Raw genomic sequence first — 16,115 nt, 5'->3', positions numbered from 1 at the left:
GCAGAGAAATAAATTGTTTAAGAAAGAATGAAAAGGAAGCTCTACAGATAAGTAACACTGTAACAAAAATGAAGAATGCCTGTGATGGACTCATCAGTAGACTACACTCAGCTGAGAAAGAATAAATGAACTTGAAGATATGTCAATAAAAACTTCTAAAACTGAAAGGCACAGAGAGAAAAGAAAGAAAAAGATGGAACAGAATGACCAAGAACTGTGGGATAATTACAAAAAGGTATAATATACATGCAATGGGAATGCTGGAAGGAGAAGAAAGAAAGGAACAGAAGAAACTTCAAGTAATAACGACTGAGAATTTTCCAAAATTAATGACAGACTCCAAGCCACAGATCTAGGAAGCATGAGGAACACCAAGCAGAATTAATATTAAAAAAATCTTTTATACCTATTCAAACTGCAGAAAACCAAAGACAAAGAGGAAATTCTGACAGAAGCCAGAAAGAAGACAAACACCTTACCTACAGAGAAACAAACATAAGAATTACTTTGGACTTCTCTTCAGAAACCATGCAAGCAAAAAGAAAGTGGAATAAAATATCTGAATTGTTGAAAGAAAAAAAACCCACCAACCTAGAATTCTGTGTCCAGTGAAATTATTCACTTCAAAAGTGAAGGAGAAATATACCTACTCAGACAAAGAAAAATTGAGGGAATTTGTCATCAATAGACCTGCCTTGCAAAGAGTGTAAAAAAAGGGAGAAGAAAATGATATAAGTTGGAAACATCTATATAAAAAATAGGAAGAGCATTAGTGAAGGAATAAATGAGGGCAAAATAAAATCTTTTCTTTTTCTTATTCTTAATTGATCTAAGTTTGTTCAAAATAATAGTAGTAACATTGTATTTGATGATTATAGCTTAGGGATAAGTGAAATGAATGATACCAACTTTCAAGGTACAAGAGGGGAAAATTAGGAATACTCTTTTATAAAGTACTTATACTACCCCTGAGGTGGTATAGTGTTATCTGAAAGTAGGCTTGGATTAGTTATAAATTATTGAATCACTTGCAAACTCTTCAGCAACCACTAAAACACATTATTTTTAAAAAAGGAAGTATAATTCATATGCAAAGTGAGGAGAGAAAATGGAATCAAATCATATAAAATGCTGAACTCTAAAGTAAACAAAGAACAAAGGCAATGATTGGAACAGTTACAAATATGATAGCTATTAATCCAATTATATCAATCATCATTTTAAATGTGAATGATCTAAATTGACCAATTAAAAGGTAGAAACTGTCAAAGTACACAAAACAATAAAGAGAGAGAGAGCACCAACAATGTGTTTTCTACAAGAAACCACTTTAAATAGAAAGACACAGTAGAGTCATGAAGAAAGATATACCATGCTAACACTAATAAAAAGAAAGCTGGAGAATCTACATTAATTTCAGACAGTGACCTTCAGAGCAAGGAAAATTATCAAAGATAAAGAGGAGCACTCCATAATGATAAAGGGGTGAGTTTCCCAAGAACACATAATAATCCTTAATTTTCAGAGCCTAACAATAGAATATCAAAATACAAGAGGAAAAAAATGTCAAAATACAAGAGGCACAAGAAATATACAAATCCTTTATTACAGTTAAAGACATCACACTTCTATCAGTAACTGACAAATCCAGTAGGCAGAAAATCAGCAAGGATATAGCTGAACTGAATAGCATCATCAATAAAACAGATCTGACATTCTATAGTACTTCATCCAATAATAGCAGAATACACATTATTCTCAAACTCATATGGAATATTCACCAAGACAGACCACATTCTAAGCCATAATACACTCTTCAACAAACTTAAAAGAATACAAATTATACAAAGTACGCTTTGAGTTCACAGTCAAATTAAACTAGAAATCAATTACGGAACAGTAGTAGGAAATCCAAAAATATCTGGAGATTAAACAATATATTTCTAAATAACACAAGGGTCAAAGAATTCTCAAAAGAAATTTGAAATATTATGAATATATTTCACCTGAAGTGAAAATAAAAATGTATCAAAATTTGCAAGATGCAGCTAAATATGTGCTTAGATGGAAATTTCTAGCATTGGATGCATATGTTAGGGAAAAAAGAAAAATTTTAAATCTATAAAATAAACTTCCACCTTAGGAAACTAGGGGGAGAAAAGAGTAAATTAAATCTAAAACAAGCAGAAGAAAAGAAATAATAAAAATTAGAGCAATACAGTAATAGACAGTGGAGACAGTGTCACCCATGTCATCCCTGTGGCTGAAGGGTATGTAATTGGCAGCTGTATTAAGCACAGCTGTGTATATAACACAGGATGTAATATAACATATTTTACATGTATGTAATATAACATATTTTATTCAGCAATTGCTGAGAGATGGAAAAGTAAGAATCCATCAGAGAAATCCTTGGGAACGTTAAAGGAGCACTATAGTTATGCCTGCCCAGATTTGGTCAAAGAATTTAACAAGTATGACACAGATGGAGCAAAGTGGATTAAACAGTATACTGGAATCAATGCTATGTCAAAGAAATTATTCTCCATTGGTGTTGGTTATTGAGAGATTCTTGGGACATGACATTTTTTTCATCTAGAGTTTGCTAATCCAGGCTTTACTCAACCTATCTCAGAAGTTGTAGATGAAGTAAATAATCACAATTGTCCTACTGATGTCATAGATCCTCTCAACAAGGATATTGTCCTCTCTGGATATTCAACCATGTTCTTTTTTCCCTAACATGGACTTTGGATCAGGGACTTTGGACATCACTTGCAAAGAGATTTGAAAAGAACTGGAGATGCCAGGCTGAAATTAAGTGAGGAACTGAGTGGTGGTAGACTGACACAAAAACCTATTGATGTATAAGTCATCACACCCAAAATGCAGTCACATGCAATGTGGTTTGGAGGATCCATGCTGGCTTCTACGCCTGAATTCTACCATGTATGCCACGCCAAAAAGGATTATGAAGAAATTGGGCCTAGCATTTGGCATCACTATCCAGTGTTTGGAGTTAAGTCATAAAATTAACTTCGCAGTCACTGAGGTTAGGGAAGTGAGGAAGAAATAATCTTTCTGATTGCCTTTTTTGTCTGGATGGCTGGTTTTGAGGTTTTAACCCTGACTTGAAATAATAAGACCAAACTAAATTACACAGGAATATTTTAGTAAGTTTATCAACATGGGAATGTAGAGGAGAGACAAAATGATTAACTGTTTTTCTTGAGATTCAATATTTGAATTGCATGTGTAACAAAAAGAAGCAGGTGTTAGTTCTTTCTGTGCCCTTATAGGTTCTATACTATTGAATTAGCCAAGATTTGAGGGTATGTAGATAGCTCTGTAATGCTTGAATTGTACACTTCTAAGCGTACAATGCAAGAACTTGTTTGTATTTCATACTTTTTACACTTTCAGGGAAAAGTCACAGGCAAACTAGTATTTGAGGAAAAAAAGTGACCAAGTAAAGGACAAATTCAAAAAGTAGCCTATGACACTTGGCGAAGACACATGCTCAAGGGATTCCAGTTATTATGAATTGCTTTCATACCTTGTGTCCCCCCGTGGTTTTCTTTGCAAGTGCTTTTGGAACTAAGAAGCTATTATCTTGGATTAACTGTGCCTGCCAGTGCTTTCTGTTTAACTCTCATTCTGTTTCTTGCTTTAAAGGAAAAGTAAAAATAAGACTGTTGGACCAGTATTGCAGTTCTAGTGTCATTTCTTATTCAAAAAGATGAATCATTTGATTACCAAAATTGGTCATTTTTAAAGCCTAACACCATTCTAATAAAGGCACAAATTTCTTTCGAATACTTGTTTCAAGTTCTTTTAAGTTAATAAGCCTATTTTCTTCAAAAAAAAAAAATTAGAGCAGACATCAGTGAAATTTAAAATATGAAATCAACAGATAAAAATCAACAAAACCAAAAGCTCCCTCTTTGTAAAGACCAATAAAATGATAAACCCTTATCTAGATTAGTCAAGTAAAAGAGAGAAGCCACAAATTACTAATAACAGAAATGAAAGACAGTCCATCACTACTGATTCCATGACATTAAAAATGATTTTAAAAATGTTAAGAAGAATTCTATACCCAGAAATTTAATAACTTTGACAAAATGGACCATTTTCTTGGAAGATACAATCTACAAAAGTTCACACAAGGAGAAACAGATAATCTGAATAGGTCTACATCTACTAAAGAAATTGAATCGATAGCTAATAACCTTGTAAAGCAGAAATCACCAGATTCCAGACAGTTCCATCTGTGAATTCTACCAAACATTTAAAGAGGAAATGATACCAATCCTCTACAATTTCCCAGAAAAGGAAGCCAAGGGAACGCTTTTAAAACTCATTCTTAGAGCAGCATCACCTTCATATGAAAACTAGGCAAAGACATTAAAATAAATGAAAATTATGACATCTCTCATGATCAAATGCTAATATATTCAACAACATATTAGCAAATTGAATCCAACAATGTATAAAAACAATTGCATACCATGACCAGGCTGGGTTTATCCCAGGTACGCTGGTTCAATATTCGAAAATCAGTTCATGTAATCTATCACATCAACAGGCTAAAGAAGAAAAATCATACGACTACGTCAACAGATGCAGAAAACGCATTTGACAAAATCCAAGAACCATTCGTGATAAAAACTCTTAACACACAAGGAATTGAGGAAATGTCCTCAATTTGATAACAAAAAAACCTACAGCTAACATCAGACTGATTGATGAGAAACTAAAAGCTTTTCCCTTAAGATCCAGGAGGAGTTAACAAAGAGGTACATTAGAATTTTTAGGGAAACTGTTGAAACTATTCTGTATGATACTATGTTGCTGTATACATGACTGCGAAACCCACAGGAAAAAAAAAAAACACAAAAAAAAGTTACAAAGAGTAAACCTTAATATATATAAATTTTTAAAAAGTCAATCAGAAGGACAGGAGAATCCTAGGATGGAATGCAGAATGTGACAAATGAATCTCTGTATGGAAAATGTATAACATAACCTCACTGACAGGGATGGGGGGGAAAGGTGCTGTCCTAAGTAACATTAGGAAAGGACAGTTTAGAAAACTGTAACACTAAAGACAAAAAAAGAACTATATATAAATTCTGCAATCTAATTGGCAAAGTTGTTTCACATTGCACAGGTTAGCAATTCTGATAGTATTCTACATGTTTGCCAGGGTTGAACAGTAAGTAAATGAATTGCTGATAATGAGTCCCAGATTTCTGACTATCAGAGAAAGAAGTTACAAATAAGCAAAGAGAGGAGGCTAGAATGGACCCTGCCTGCAGTGCTGAGTTGAGAGTCAAAAATATTAGTCTAAAGACATGCATATGTCACCACTTTTATTCAACATAGTTTTGGAAGTCCTAGCTATGGCAATCAGAGAAGAAAAAGAATAAAAGGAGTCCAAATTAGAAAAGAAGTTAAACTGTCACTGTTTGCAGATGACATGATACTATACATAGAAAGCCCTAAAAACACTACCAGAAAACTACTAAATCTACTACTAAACTACTAAATAGCTAGAGTCAGGCTTCCCTTGTGGCGCAGTGGTTGAGAGTCCACCTGCCGATGCAGGAGACACAGGTTCGTGCCCCAGTCCGGGAAGATCCCACATGCCGCGGAGTGGCTGGGCCAGTGAGCCATGGCTGCTGAGCCTGCACATCCGGAGCCTGTGCTCCGCAACGGGAGAGGCCATGACAGTAAGAGGCCTGCGTACCGAAAAAAAACAAAATATTCTTTCACAGTTATTTATCTTTCACAAAATCACACATCTTTCAAAATCAGAAGAGAGAACACTTTCCATCTTGTTTTGTAAAGCCAACATTATTACTCTGATACCAAAACTAGGAAAAGTCAATTCAAGAAAAGAGAACTACTGACTAACATCCCCTATAAGCACAGATGCAAAAATCCTTAATCGATCAGCAAACTGAATCCAGCAAAATATAGAAAGGATAATATATCACGACTGTGGCAGGCTGAATCTACTATGGCCTACAACTTAAAAAGCAGAACAACAAACTAGAAAACATGTACCATCTGATCAGAGTTCTGAAACAGATAAGATGTGCCAGTTATTAAGTTATTACTTCTCAGCTCCAAACCTACCCTCTACACTTGACTCTGATTCTGATGCTGTGATATCACCCACCACCCACTTCTGCTTTGTCAGCTGGCCCTATAGTAGGCTCTGCCATTAGGAGGTGCTAGTGCGAGACTACAAGACTGGAAGAGAAAGAACGTGTACTTTCCTGTTTTTGCACAATATGTGCTTTCTGTTTGCTTTCCTCCTGCTTCATGTTCTTGTTAGCAACATTTTCTTCTATATATTCTGACAGATATTATATAGGCATATGATTTTTACACAAATGGTCTGTACCTTAATTTTATCTTACTTATATATCTTGGATTTTTTTCTGTATTGGTGCATATAGAATTATCACAATTATATTAATGAATTCATTATTACTTTGTATGGATATGCCACAACTTATTTAACCAGATTATAGCTGAACTTCTGCTATTATAAACATATTTTTGTACATGTCACATTGCATATGTGCAAGTATAACTCTAGGATAATTTCCTTGTGGTAGAATTGAGGAACATTTCAAATTTTGTTCAATATTCCAAATTGCCCTCTCTAAAGTTGTATTAATTTCTATTTCCACTAACAGTGTATGAGAATGTCGTTCCCACAGCCTCAACAAGACAATGTATCCAACTTTTTAATCTTTATCGATTTTATTGAAATTTTAATTTGCACTTATTTTACTATGTGTTTCCTTTTCTTTGTACTGTCTGTTCATGCTTTCAAAGAAGAGCAAAGCTCTGCACTATACTTGGGTGTGTAAGTAAGCATGACTGTGGGTCTCAAGATAATGGCAAACACTCTAAGAACAAAACTAGAAGTCAGCAGCACTGCATGGGCAGCTTCCCAATAAGGTCCATGGGAATCCCAACTGGCTTCTCAGTGGTGAGTTCAGCAGAGACCCCCAAGAGTGGATATCCAGTGAGTTCTGAGGGTGTTCATCCAGTTTCCCATAGAATTCAATAGCACATTCCACAGGTGACTTGCTAGCAGCTTTCTAGGAAGTCAGCCAGTACCTCAGCCCACTTCCCATAAAGTTCAACAGTACTCCCCCAAAGCAGATTTTTGGCGAACTTCATCAATACCCCAGCAAGCAGTTTCACTCCCAATAGCCTCCAGTTGAGGGTTTCCTACCTACAAATGTGCTGGCCCTTGGTAACCTGCCCACCACTCTCATCCTGCCAAGCACCCAAGTAGAAAGCTTTCAACCTGCCAGCCCCAGACTGTGGTTCTCCTCCCACCATCCTTCCTACTGACAGTGGCCAGCTCTGGCCCAGGGCAACCTAACAAACCTCTCTCCACTATCCAATGGGCTACAACTCTGTCCTCTCCAACAAGTTCTGAATCCAGCCTTGAGGAGGGACCCTGGCTTCCAAGTTTATTCTTTCCTTGAGTACTCCTTCAGTCCTAGGGCATTCTCTTTTATCCCTGTTTAGCACTTAATTCCCTATAAATAGTTCACTTGTTATCTGAAAGCTTCCCTTTTGAAATTTTTGTATCTCCTGACTGGACCCTGACTGATAGCTGACCAAACAGTTATGGGGACAAAGAATTACTTATCTGTATCTGTAAAAGAAACAACAAAATAAAATATATCTATCATACTCATATATGTACCCAAATACATCAAGCAATAAACAAATCTACAGGAATAAACAGAAAAATCAGCAATTATAACTGAAAATGTAAACACAGCCATCTCAGAAACTGCTAAAACAAGTAGACAAAAATAGATGATAGAGAGATAGAAGGAAAGAGGGAGGGAGAGAAGAATAAAGACAATGATGATAATAGGTAGATAGATAGAATATAATTAATAAACCAGAGCTATTATGCTCAAATTATTAGATTAACCAAGAGTGGAGTTATGAACACAAGCATTTGGTTTCATTCTCTCCCAAAAACTATCCCAAAGAAATAGTAATAGTGTTTTGTTTGTTTATCAATGGAATGGGTTAGGATCTGTCAGGGAGGAGAGGAAATTTCCCCCCTACTCCTCTTGAGTTCTTTTGGCTGGTCTAATAATTAAATTGACATAAGACAGATTAACAGGAGGAAAAAAAACTATTTAATTCATATGCATGAAGGTCCCATAGAAATGGTTCCTCTGAAGTAAGGAAAGCAGGCTGTGTATTTATCATTTTTAGACAAAGAAACAATTATTTACGAAGATTTAATAAAACAAAAGGACTTGTGCTTGGGGTTGCAGGCTCATGAAGACGTAATAAAATTTGTTTATACAGGTCTCTTAGCCTTGAATTCCCTAACTGTTGATAAGGATGCTTTCTTTCTACCCTCCTGGTATAGGGAGGATACCTTCACATGGGAGGTCTATTTCCTGCTTTTAGGGGGAAAGAGGCAGCTCAGAGTATTTTTTTAAACATCATTTTTTATTCTCACCAGCTCTTTCTCAAGTCACTTTAATTCAAAATAATCAATATGCATTGAGGCGTATTTTGGGGCAGCCTGCCCTGGACCCTAACAGATCCAATGGTAGCAAAATTTACTGAGCTGCAAAGCAGACAGACAAGTGGTAACTGACTTCAGCAGGCCCAACAAAGCTGAATCTTAAAGTAGCAGTGAAGAAAGCAAAGAAGCAAATTAACATCCTGGAACCCCATTAGTCACAAAATTGGCTACACCAGGTATCTCTAGAAGTGAAGAGTAAAAATGGGACTAAAATCAAGTTGAAAGTGTCTTTAAGAACAAAATTAGGACCCAAATTCCTGCACTCACTCCATGCCTCTCCCCAACCTCAGCAGAAGCTTAACAGCATCTTCTCTGGAGAGGGTAAAACAGAGAGGGATTAACTAGGGGATACCAGCAGAGATGAGGGCAAAAGCAATATACTGAACACAGAGAAAATAAGTAAAATCTTATATAATGAATGTTAAGACTCTAACTTAACAACATGGTACTAGCAGCCAAGCATATGTCCTCTAGCATAAAGTCTGGAAGATCCTGCTCTGGGAAATCCAATTCAAGGAAGCAGCCCAGCTATATCACAGACCTTAGAAGGGAACCAAAGTCTAAAGAAAGAGGAGGCTAAGGATATTATGAAACGATATTAAAATAAAACTTAAGCCACCAAATATTTATAATATCAGAATTACAAAAAAGGGAGAAGGGGCAAAGAAAAGAGACCACATAGTGAAAGACTTCTACTCTCTAATATAAATGTAAACAAAATGAAATAAGACAGAATAGAGACCAAAAACTTTCTTGCTGCCTCTGCCTCTACCTCTGCATCAGCACTTAAAGCTGCTACACCACCTGCCCACATCTCTCCATGATCCCCATTTAATCTGTACTTCAGTCACTCTGGCTTTCTTTCAGTTCCTAAAATGGGCCAGGCACTTTCTGCCACAAGATCTATGAAAATATCTGGACGTATTTAGGGGAAAAATATGAACATTTCCATTAATAACCACGTAACTTCCTATATAATGCCAAACATTTTAACATTTGTATACACCTATAAATGGGCCAATTATTTTTGCATGTTACTCACAGCAAACAAATCAGTGTTTTAGAAATGATGGTTCCAGAACCTTAGCTATTGCTACCTTTGTCTGTAAAAATGAGCCACTATGCTTATGAATAATGGAAGAAAACATCTGTCAAGCTGTTAGTCAATGAAGTGATGGTCAACAAATGCTGAAGTCCTTTCCATATTAAATTTAGTGGACAAAAGTTACATAACTAATCTGGATTATATATGTGACAACTTTTCAATGCCAAATTGTGCTCCCCCTAACACCAAAAGATGTTCCCCCACTGCCACATAGTATTTACTCAGGGAATGCAAACGTAAATGTTTTTGTAAGTTAAATATATAGATGACAGTAAATCTATAATGGAATGTAAATTCAAGACAAAATGATTTTTATTTATTCTTTTATGTTAACACAAGCAATGAAATATTGACTGTATCATTTAAAAACTATAATCTTTTCTTCATACATCTTTTCCCAAATTTCTTTCACGAGTTACTCATCATTATCAGTTTAGTGTAAAAATCTATTTCCTAACCATTTTCTGAGGGAAAAACAACAACATTTTAATGTAAACTCAATTGAAATTCCAAAGCATTAATTTGTGTAAGATAGCTGATGAACAAAGAGAATGGGCTCAGGAGAATTTAGACAGAACTAGTTTCTATTTCTTAGCTATGTTACTTGATATTCATGTGATCATGAGTAACTTACTTTATTTCATTGAACCTCCATTTGTAATTAATAAAATTGTGACAAGACTAGATCGATTAAATAAGATATTTGGAAAGTGCCTGGCACATAGTGGTTACTCAATAAACGAAAGTACACTTTTCAAAATTGAATTTCCTTTTCAAAACTAAATTCAAACTTTTTCAAGTATCCCTGCCTTTAAATTGTTTACATTTCACTTCTATGAATATATTCTCCTTAGCAAAGAACAACAGATAAATGGGGAAAAGTTTTGGAAAAGAAACTTTTCACAACATATTTTTATAACTTTTGCATTACATTGCATTGTATTATATTATGTATATGTACTGAAAATAAATCAATAAAATAGTAAACCAATATATCCAAAACATTTATATTAAATAAATATAGCACATAAAGTCCTAATAATTTTATGTAAGTGAGCCCCCTGAAAGCAGAGATTATGTCTTATTCATCTTTGGGACAAGAATTTTAAACAATGCTAGGCACACAGTAAACATTCAAAAATATCAGGAGGAGTGGATGCATGGTTGAGACCTCTATGTACATTTTGGTCATATATATATGGTAGCAAAAATAAGACTGAAAATGGCTCTCTACAGTTTCTAGCTTCCTAAATTACATAATAAAATATGAGTACGACTTAATTAACTGTGCTATCAGGGAAACCAAAAATAATTGATTCCACAAATGATACATTTAGTGTCTGTATATAGAGAAACAATCCAAAATACATGGTAATTTGCCATAGCATCAAACATTTTTTTAAAACTATCATTAATTTTTAGAGATTTATAGAGAAAAACACATTTCTCAAAAATCTAAAAATTGCTCACAATAAGGTCATTACTTTTTATAACTGAGAAAACCAAATAAATCATGAAGAATGAAAAATTGTTTTTTCCATAGTAAATTATAAGAATTAATAATTCAGAGTGGACAAGGCAACAAATGAGTCCATGACACAAACATACACATTTTGAAAATCCTTGGCATCATCATTATAAATCATACAGCCTTGGGTCCAAAAGAGACGTTAAGGTATCATCTGCAAGATTAGCTGTAAGTTTTTTGTTTTTTTAATGCATAAGATTTTTTTAAAGACAAGCACGAAATACATCAAAATATCATTACTGTTTTTATTAGAGTAGCAAGATTGTGGGTAGATTCCTGCCTCTATTTTCCAAATCTTCTCTAATGTAATTCTATTTTCTCATAATAAAATATATATAATATTTTTAAGATATCACCTGGTTTAAAGAAGAAGAAACCATCCAGTGTACCCTATGCTTATAGGCAGTTTAAAGATTAATCTTACACATAGATATGTAAAATCCATTTTCAAAGTACCCAAGAAAAGGGATTTACAATTAGCAACACCTGTTTAGCAAGGGAACCTGCTCTTTCTGTCCTCATCACAGTGATTTAGATTGCTCGAAGCATCGTATGTATATGTGCTCTGATCCTTTGAAACCCGTAAATTCTCTGTGGAGGTAGTTAGAGGAGAAATGGTGATAGGATTCAGTATACTGGTCCTGTTTAAAAATCCTAATTTGTTCTCCTACCGTCTCTGCTATCAAATGAAGCACTGTCCACAGGCAGGTAGCCAAGCAGCCAGGTGAACTGCTCTAGTCACTCAGGCATTTGCACATGTCTAAAACACTTTATATCCTTTTAGGATAAAATTACTCAAAACATAAAGAAAGGAAGTAGCAGCAATAAATCATGCTGGCATAGCACAGGTTATTTATTCTGAACAGGATATGGCTGACAAAGGAACCTGCTGTCACAACATATGAGAGCAATTAAAATAATGAGGTTTTTCAGAAAAAAAAAAACTTAAAAAGAATAAAGAAAGACACTAAGTGTCTGACCTTATCCACAAGATACTCTCAAAGACAATGAGGGTGATGAGGACTTTGTTCTGACATATTGGAGGGTGATAACATGATCTTCCAATCTAATTTTTCAGTTTTTATATGGAAGAGTATGGGCTTTGGGGTCAAGCAGACTGAGGTTTGAATATTGGCTCCAATGTTCACTACCTGGCAAGTTACTTAACCATTTTATAATCCACTTGTAGAAATGGGAACTAAAATAGCTAGCTACCTCATAGAGTGGTAGTTAGAATTAAATAAAATAATGGATGAAAATACATGGCACATGTTTATTACTCTAAACGTTTCTGTATGTTTGGAATATTATAAAAACATGTGGTCCATTGCGTGGCACATAATGGACTCTCAATAAATGTTGACTCACTTCCTTGTTACACACATAAGAATTAAACCAGAGTGTTTTTTAGTTTTTAACAAAAAGAAATGAAAAAAAGGAAGGGACTAAAGGAGGTCACCAAGTTCAGACCTCTACCTCTAGGCAGATTTATCACATTAAATAAACATCATCTGATGACTTTCAGCACAAGGGTGTAAGAGGGACTCTTCTTAATGCCTAAGAGAAAAGGACTACAAATAGGAAAATATTGATCAATTAAATCCAGAAAAGAAAAAGTTGATACTGATTGTAAAAAGGAACCCGCTTTTAAGGACCCCTCCAGTTTAAATGGCTAAAACACAAAACCATAGTAATTAAAGAAAACAAAATCCGTAAAATAGGCAGTATCACAAATGAATGGAAGAAAAAAATGCAATGTCTTGGTTGATAATATCACAGAAACTCACTATAAGAGGAAAAGTGAAATTATGTATATCTTTATACCAGGGGTCAGCAAATTATTCTATAGGGCCAGAGTGTAAATATTTTATGCTTTGCAGGCTTTACAGTCCCTGTTGCAACTACTCAACACTGCCATTTTAGCAGAAAAGCATCCATAGACAATACATAAATGAAAGAACATGGCTGTGTTCCAATAAAGCTTTATTTATGAAATACCAAAAACTGAATTTCATATAATTTTCACATATTACAAAGTATTACTATTATTTGATTTTTTAAACATTTAAAAATATAAAACCATTCTTTACTCATGGGCTGTACAAAAATTCAGCCAGAGTTGAGCCAGACTTGGACTGGGGGCTGTAGTTTGACAAGCCCTGCTTCACACCATTAAAAGAAAAAAAAATTCCAAATTGATTATAAAGTACTAAATGAGAAAGATAAAACTTTAAAACTAAAATAAGAAAATAGAGAAAACATCTTATTAACATCTTGTAGTGAATAAAGATTTCTTAATATGACAATGAAGTAAAAAATTATACATTTGACTACACAAAAATTAAAGATGTCTGTTTAATGAAGGACATCATGGGATGCCTACCATAACAGGAAGGTAACACACTGGCAGAAAACATCTGCAACATTAAAAAGGCATTAATGTCTAGAATATTCAAAGAATTCTTACAAATCAATAAGAAAAAGAAAGGAAATCCAATTATATTTGAATACTGATTGATGCCATTTACTCTCAGAAAAACAAGGGGAAGATATGTTTCTGCTTTGCTATTTAACGAGGTTCATTATCAGAATTTCTTTTCCTTACTGTCACTGTGAAAATTCTTAAAGAAATAATCTAACCTCTGGCGTATATGTGTATGTGCGTAATCTGAATAGTGGAAGTCATTCACTTGTTGGGATTTTATTCTATTTTAGTACACAAACAACTACATAGTGATTCACTATGTACCAGGCATTGTTCTAAGTAATTTACTAACATTAACTCATTTAACCCTTTTAACTCTAAAAGAAGTACTATTATTATCCTCATTTTAAAGATGAGTCTTATGAGTGGTTTTCATCTTTATACTTATCTTTATTTTCTAATTTTTAAGCAATGCATATTTATACCTACCTATCCACACAAAAATTAATAAAATAGTGTACAGAAAAACATTGTTCCCTTTTTAGGGGGAGGAATGTGAAGGGGTCAAGGAAAGTACAGGATTCAAATGCAATACCTACAGAACTCTAGTTTATGCTTTGTCACACTTTTTTATATAATTAATGTTTCCTGCTTCCACTGGCTACCTTTCCTGTTCATTCTTCTATTAACATATACAATGGTTTTTTTTGGGGGGAAGGGATAGGTATGTAAAGGGCTGAGGGGTTTTGTTTGTTTCAGAGCATAATGAAACCTTCTAACTACAAAGCAAAGCTGTCCATCAACAAATATTTTTTAAGCACCTACTATATCAGGCATAGTTCTAGGCAGTAAGGATAAAGTAGTAACCAAGACAGATAAAGACTCAGAATATGTCATTATCTGTCTTGGTTACTACTCTATCCTTACTGCCTTGAACTACTTACTGCCTAGAACTACTTACTGTCTAGAACTAGAGTAGGTGCTACTCAAAGAACTCAAATTCTAGTTTGAGAGCTATATTCTAGGTCAGAGTACTGCAAAGGCAGAAATGAGAAAATGGATTTTAAATAGAACACTTTGCTTTTGTTTGGCTTTGTATTCATATACAAAGTCAAGTATAGGATTCTTTATATTAACTAACATAGTACCTTAGAGTTTGCTCTCCCATGCATTAATTTCTTACAACAACATACAGAGGCAGAATTATTTCTAACAAAGCCTAACTTAACATATTGATAACTAAAGATCATATAGTTTAAATGATATCTTCAAGATCACAGTTTTAATAATGGGTATAATAATTTTTAAGAAAAAGCAAAATGAGTAAATATCATCTATGTTAATTCAGTTAACATTTCAAATATTTATTGAGTGTACACAGGTCTGACATTCACATTTATAGTTGTACACTGATAAAATACATAGACTGCATACCTGCTGGCCTTCTACTATGATTCTACTCATATATATATGTATGTATATATGTACATACTTTTTTATATATTATATATTAATACTATTTTATAAATATATATACATTTAAATATATACATATACACACACATACATACACACATGGATACACGCTACCAGGAATATAAATATTTCTTAATATTTATATTCCTCAATAGAGTATGAACTCCTTAAGAACAGGGACCATGTCTTACTCTTTTTTGTGACTCCAAAACCTAACACAATGTCCGTCATATAATAAGTGTAAAATAAATGTTAAATGAATGAGTGAATTATGAATTTCCCTATATTTTAATACTTCAGGTGGTACATTATCAGAAACATAGGGGATAGATTTAAATTTATGATTAACTCTCATGAGGATGTCTCTTTCAGATATTTCTATTAAGATAATTGTTAAGTTTAATACTTGAATTTTGATTCATAGATTGAGGATAATCAATTCATAATAAAGCATGATTATTAAGCTGTCACCCTCTTCTATTACTAACTGATCACAATCATTCGCTCCTGCCAATTCTTCTTTGATCTATATAGAAACTTAATAGGACAGTCATTGAAGAAGTAATACACTAGCAGAAGCCAGGAAAGAAAATAACAATAATAATAGTAATAATAACAAAGAAGTCCATAAGTAAAGGCAAATAAAGGACTGCAACCACAAAAATGTGGACATCAGCTAAAAATTATAACAATTAAGAAGTTCATCAAAAAAATAAAAAGTTCTCAATTTTACAGTGGAGAACAACTGAGTTCTCTCACTGTAAGATAATGATAGTCAAATCAAAATAGAAAATAGTAATGAGTTGAGATCATTTTATTCAGAGTAGAAAGTAATCATTTTTTTATGCTTTACGTTTAGATAAAGCATACTTCAGTTGCTTCAAATTTATGCTAATCTAGTGCCTTTGAAAAAACTAAATGCACCTGCTTCTTTATATAACTGGGTACCTAATTTGCAACTCTTTTTATGGCTACTGGTTCTCCA

The 16,115-nt window shown here is 33.9% G+C and overlaps 1 pseudogene; it reads left to right on the top strand.

Annotated features, from left to right (window-relative positions):
* The first annotated feature begins 203 nt into the window (after window positions 1–203).
* LOC116742238 lies at window positions 204–3,030 on the top strand (annotated as a pseudogene).
* The last annotated feature ends 13,085 nt before the right edge of the window (window positions 3,031–16,115 follow it).

The sequence above is a fragment of the Phocoena sinus genome, chromosome 17 (assembly GCF_008692025.1).
Source record: "Phocoena sinus isolate mPhoSin1 chromosome 17, mPhoSin1.pri, whole genome shotgun sequence".
In the NCBI taxonomy this organism is placed as follows: domain Eukaryota; kingdom Metazoa; phylum Chordata; class Mammalia; order Artiodactyla; family Phocoenidae; genus Phocoena; species Phocoena sinus.
Note: the sequence above shows the minus strand (reverse complement) of the source record. Positions and strands in the feature narration are given on the sequence as shown.